The 6,137-nt window shown below is 37.8% G+C and overlaps 1 protein-coding gene and 1 long non-coding RNA gene across 8 annotated transcripts in view; one reads left to right on the top strand and one right to left on the bottom strand.

The window, feature by feature from the left end:
- Positions 1–6,137, top strand: part of CEP85L (centrosomal protein 85L) — a 248,283-nt gene that overhangs the window by 191,022 nt on the left and 51,124 nt on the right. The window lies entirely within an intron of this gene.
- Positions 1–6,137, bottom strand: part of LOC108544715 (uncharacterized) — a 70,166-nt gene that overhangs the window by 17,478 nt on the left and 46,551 nt on the right. The window lies entirely within an intron of this gene.

Genomic DNA, 6,137 nt, shown 5'->3' on the forward strand with positions numbered 1-6,137 from the left:
GGCCTCCCAAAGTGCTGGGATTACAGGCTTGAGCCACTGCGCCCGGCCTACTTTTCTTTTTCAATATAGAGTTTTTTTTCTTTTTCTTGCCTTCTATTGAATAGAGCCTCCAATACAGTGATGAATAGAAGCAGTGAGAGTAAACATCCTTTTCCTTGTCTTGTCCCTAATTTGTTTTAGGCAAAAGTCTTCAGCCTTTCACCATTAAGTGTGATGTTAGCTGTGTTTCATAGTTGCCTGTTTTAGATTGCGGAAATCCTATTCTAGGTAGTTGATGAATTTTCAGATGTAAAACCTACCATGGTGTTTCTGGGATACACCCCCTTGGTTATGATGTATTTTCCTTTTTATATATCTTTGGATTCCATGTGTTAAGAAATTTTACATTTATATTTACAATATATATTTATATATATTGGTCTGTGTTTTTCTTTTCTTGTAATGTATTTATCTGATTCAGTTATTCGTCACGCTGGCCTCATAGAGTTGGGAATTATTCACTGCTTTTTGGGATACATTGTGTACAACTAGTATTTTTTATTTCCTAAACTTTCAGCAGAATTCTTCATTGAAGACTCCTGACCCTCCTGACCTTTCTTTATCGAAAGGTCAACTAAAAACCCAATTTCTGTAATATATATAGGACTATTTAAATACTTTGGAAACTCTAATTTGGGTTTCATTTGTTCTTCTTTTTCTAACTTATTTTTTTGAGACGGAGTCCCGCCCCACCCCCCAACTCCACTGCGCGACACACACACACACACACACACACACACACACACACACACACACAAAGTCTTGCTCTATCACCCAGATAGATCGTGTGCAGTGGCGCAATCTTGGCTCACTGCAACCTCAGCCTCCCGGGTTCAAGCAGTTCTCCTGCCTTAGCTTCCTGAGTAGCTGGGATTATAGGTGCCCGCCACCCCGCCCCGCGCCTCCCCCTCCCCCCGATTTCTGTATTTTTAGTAGAGACGTGGTTTCACCATGTTGGCCAGGCTGGTCTCGAACTTCTGACCTCGTGATTTGCCTGCCTCGGCCTCCCAAAGTGCTGGGATTACAGGCATGAGCCATCACACCTGGTCCTTTTTTTTCCCTCTAACTTCTTAAAGTGGAGGCTGAGATAATTTGAGAGCTTTCTTCTTTTTCTGGTATAAGCATTTAGTCTCTCGGACCACAGTGCAATCAAACTGGAACTCAGGGTTAAGAAACTCACTCAAAACCGCACGACTACATGGAAACTGAGCAACCTGCTCCTGAATGACTGCTGGGTAAATAACGAAATGAAGGCAGAAATAAAGATGTTCTTTGAAACCAATGAGAACAAAGACACAATGTTCTGGAATCTCTGGGACACATTTAAAGCAGTGTTTATAAGGAAATTTATAGCACTAAATGCCCATAAGAGAGCAGGAAAGATCTAAAATTGACACCCTGACATTATAACTAAAAGAACTAGAGAAGCAAGAGCAAACAAATTAAAAAGCTAGCAGAAGACAAAAAATAACTAAGATCAGAGCAGAACTGAAGGAGACAGAGACATGAAAAACCCTTCAAAATATTAATGAATGCAGGAGCTGGTTTTTTGAAAAGATCAACAAAATAGATAGACTGCTATCCAGACTAATAAGAAAAAGAGAAGAATCAAATAGATGTGATAAAAAATGATAAAGGGGATATCACCACCGATCCCACAAAAATGCAAACTACTATCAGAGAATATTATAGACACCTCTATGCAAATAAACTAGAAAATCTAGAAGAAATGGATAAATTCCTGGACACATACACCCTCCCAAGTCTAAACCAAGAAGTCACATCCCTGAATGGACCAATAACAAGTTCTGAAATTGAGGCAGTAACTAATAGCCCACCAACCAGAAAAAGTCCAAGACCAGACAGATTGACAGCTGAGTTCTACCAGAGGTAGAAAGAAGAGTTGGTACCGTTCCTTCTGAAACTATTTCAAACAGTAGAAAAAGAAGGAATCCTCCACAACTCATTTTATGAGGCCAGCATCATCCTGATACCAAAACCTGGCAGAGGCACAACAAAAAAAGAAAATTTCAGGCCAATATCCCTGATGAACATCGATGCAAAAATCCTAAATAAAATAAATACTGGCAAACTGAATCCAGCAACACATCAAAAAGCTTATCTACCACGAACAAGTCGACGTCATCCCTGGGATGCAAGGCTGGTTCAACATAATGCAAATCAGTAAATATAATCCATCACATAAACCAATGACAAAAACCACATGATTATTTTAATAGATGCAGAAAAGGCCTTTGACAAAATTCAACACCCCTTCATGCTAAAAACTCTAATAAACTAGGTATTGATGCAACGTATCTCAAAATATAAGAGCTATTTATGACAAACCCACAGCCGATATCATAATGAGTGGGCAAAAACTGGAAGCATTCCCTTTGACAACCGGCACAAGACAAGGATGCCCTCTCTCACCACTCCTATTCAACATAGCATTGGAAGTTCTGACCAGGGCAATCAGGCAAGAGAAAGAAATAAAGGTATTCAGATAGGAAGAGAGGAAGTCAAATTGTCTCTGTTTGCAGATGACACGATTGTATATTTAGAAACCCCCATCGTCTCAGCCCAAAATCTCCTTGAGCTGATAAGCAACTTTAGCAAAGTCTTAGGAGACAAAATCAATGTGCAAAAATCACAGGCATTGCTATACACCAATAACAGACAGGGAGCCAAATCATGAGTGAACTCCCATTCACAATTGCTACAAAGAGAATAAAATACCTAGGAATAGAACTTAAAAGGAATATGAAGGACCTCTTCAAGGAGAACTACAAACCACTCCTCAAGGAAATAAGAGAGGACACAAATAAATGGAAAAACATTCCATGTTCATGGATAGGGATAATCAATATTGTGAAATGGTTATGCTTCCCAAAGTAATTTATAAATTCAATAGTATCCCCATCAAGCTACCATTGACTTTCTTCACAGAATTAGAAAAAACTAGTTTAAATTGCATATGGAACCACAAGAGAGCCTAGATAGCTAAGACAATCCTAAGCAGAAAGAACAAAGCTGGAGGCATCACGCTACTTGACTTCAAACTAAACTAAAAGGCTACAGTAACCAAAACAGCATGGTACTTGTACCAAAACAGATATATAGACGAATGGAACAGAACAGAGGCCTCAGAAATAACACCACACACCTACAACCATCTGATCTTTGACAAACCTGATGAAAACAAGCAATGGGGAAAGGATTCCCTATTTAATGAATGGTGTTGGGAAAACTGGCTAGCCATATGCAGAAAGCCGAAATTGGACCCCCTCCTTACATCTTAAACAAAAATTAACTCAAGATGGATTAAAGACGTAAACATAAGACCTAAAACCATTAAAATCCTAGAAGAAAATCTAGGCAGTACCATTCAGGACATAGACATGGGCAAAGACTTCATGTCTAAAACACCAAAAGCAATGACAACAAAAAGCCAGAATTGACAAATGGGATCTAATTAAACTAAAGAGCTTCTGCACAGCAAAAGAAACTATCATCAGAGTGAAAAGGCAACCTACAGAATGGGAGAAAAATTTTCCAATCTGTCCATCTGACAAAGGGCTAATATCAAGAATCTACAAGAACTTAAACAAATTTACAAGAAAAAAAAAGCAACCCCATCAAAAAGTGGGTGAAGGAGATGAACAGACACTTCTCAAAAGAAGACATTTATGCAGCCAACAAACATATGAAAAAAAGCTCATCATCACTGGTCATTAGGGAAATGCAAATCAAAAGCACAATGAGATACCATCTCACACCAGTTAGAATGGTGATCATTAAAAAGTCAGGAAACAACAGATGCTGGTGAGGATGTGGAGAGATAGAAACACTTTTACACTGTTAGTGGGAGTGTAAGTTAGTTCAACCATTGTGGAAGACAGTGTGGCAATTCTTCCAAGATCTAGAACCAGACATACCATTTGACCCAGCAATCCCATTACTTGGTATATACCCAAAGGATAATAAATCATTCTACTATAAAGACACATGCAAACGTATGTTTATTGCAGCACTATTCACAATAGCACAGACTTGGAACCAACCCAAAATACCCATCAATGATACAACTGGATAAAGAAAATGTGGCACATGTACACCATGGAATACTGTGCCCAGCCATAAAAACGGATGGGTTCATGTCATTTGCAGGGACATGGATGAAGCTGGAAAGCATCATTCTCAGCAAAGTAACACAGGAACAGAAAACCAGACACCACATGTTCTCACTCATAAGTGGGAGTTGAACAATGAGAACACATTGACACAGGGAGAGGAACATCACACACTGGGGCCTGTCGGGGGGTGAGGGTCTCGGGGAGGGATAGCATCAGGAGAAATAACTAATATAGATGATGGGTTGATGGGTGCAGCAAACCACCATGACAAATGTATACCTATGTAACAAACCTGCACGTTCTCGACATGTACCCCAGAACTTAAAGTATAATAAAATACAAGATAAATAAATTTCTAAGCTTGTTTATCAATATTTTACAAATTTTAATTTGTTTGGTTTTCATTTTTGTTCACCTCAAAATACTTAGTTTTTCTTTTTTGACCCTCAGGTTATTTACAGTTATGTTACATTGTTTCCAAATATTTCAGTATTTTCTAGAATTCTGTCTGTAATTGTTTTCTGATTTAATTTCACTGTGGTCAGAGAATATATTCTATATGAATTGAATTCTTTTAAGTTGGTGCTTGTTTCATGGCTCAGAGGATCATCTGTTTTAATAAGTGTTTCATGTATCCTTGAAAAGGATATGTACTCTGCTGCTTTTGTCTTTTGTGGGGAGTATTCTAGAAATTCCTTTTAGGACAAAGTTGATAATGCTTTTGTCTTTTATATTCTCTTGATTTTCTGTCTACTTATTCTATTAATGTCAATTATTGAGATCCAGGTGTTACAATATCCAGTTATAATTGTGGATGTGTCTGTTTCTCTTCTGTTCTATCAGTTTTTTTTGCTTCATGTATTTAGATGCTGTGCTCTTAGGCCCAAATGTCATGACGTCTTAATGAATTGATCCTTTTATTATTATTAAGTTATAATTTTTGTCCCTGGCAATATTCTCTGTTCTAACAATCTGTTTTGGCCTGGCAAGTTGGCGCACATCTGTAATTCCAACTCCGAGAAGTTGAGGCGGGAAGATCACTTGAAGCCAGGAGTTTGAGACCAGCCTGGGCAACATAGTGAGATTTCACCTCTACAGAATAAAAAAAAAAAAAAATTAGCTGGGCACAGTGGAGCCTATATATAGTCCCAGCTATTTGGAAGGCTGATGGCTTGAGCCCAAGAGTTCAAGGCTGTAGTGAGCTATAATCACACCACTGCCTTCCAGCCTGAGTGACAGAGTGACACCCTGTCTCTAAAATAGAAAAAAAAAAAATCTGCTTATATGAATATTAATATAGTTACTCCAACTCTTTTTTGATTATTTTTAGCGCAGGTTTTCCTCTTTTTACTTTTAACCTGTTTGTGTCCTTATGTTCAGAATGCAAACATACGTTTGCATGTGTCTTTATAGTAGAATGATTTATTATCCTTTGGGTATATACCAAGTAATGGGATTGCTGGGTCAAATGGTATGTCTGGTTCTAGATCTTGGAAGAATTGCCACACTGTCTTCCACAATAGTTGAACTAACTTACACTCCCACTAACAGTGTAAAAGTGTTTCTATCTCTCCACATCCTCACCAGCATCTGTTGTTTCCTGACTTTTTAATGATCACCATTCTAACTGGTGTGAGATGGTATCTCATTGTGCTTTTGATTTGCATTTCCCTAATGACCAGTGATGATGAGCTTTTTTCATATGTTTGTTGGCTGCATAAATGTCTTCTTTTGAGAAGTGTCTTGTTCATTCTCCTTTCTTGTAGGTAGTATATAGTTAGGTCCTACTTTTTATCCATTCTGCCGGTGTCTGCCTTTTGATTGGGATTATCTAAACCATTTATTTACATGTTGTGATTATTGATATGGTGAAGTTTAAATCTCCTATCTTGGTATTTCGTTTTCTTTTTCTTTTCTCTCTCTCTTTTTTTTTTTTTTTTTTTTTTTTTTTTTTTTTTTTTT

The sequence above is a fragment of the Rhinopithecus bieti genome, unplaced genomic scaffold (genome assembly GCF_001698545.2).
Source record: "Rhinopithecus bieti isolate Rb0 unplaced genomic scaffold, ASM169854v2 scaffold_27321, whole genome shotgun sequence".
Lineage (NCBI taxonomy): Eukaryota > Metazoa > Chordata > Mammalia > Primates > Cercopithecidae > Rhinopithecus > Rhinopithecus bieti.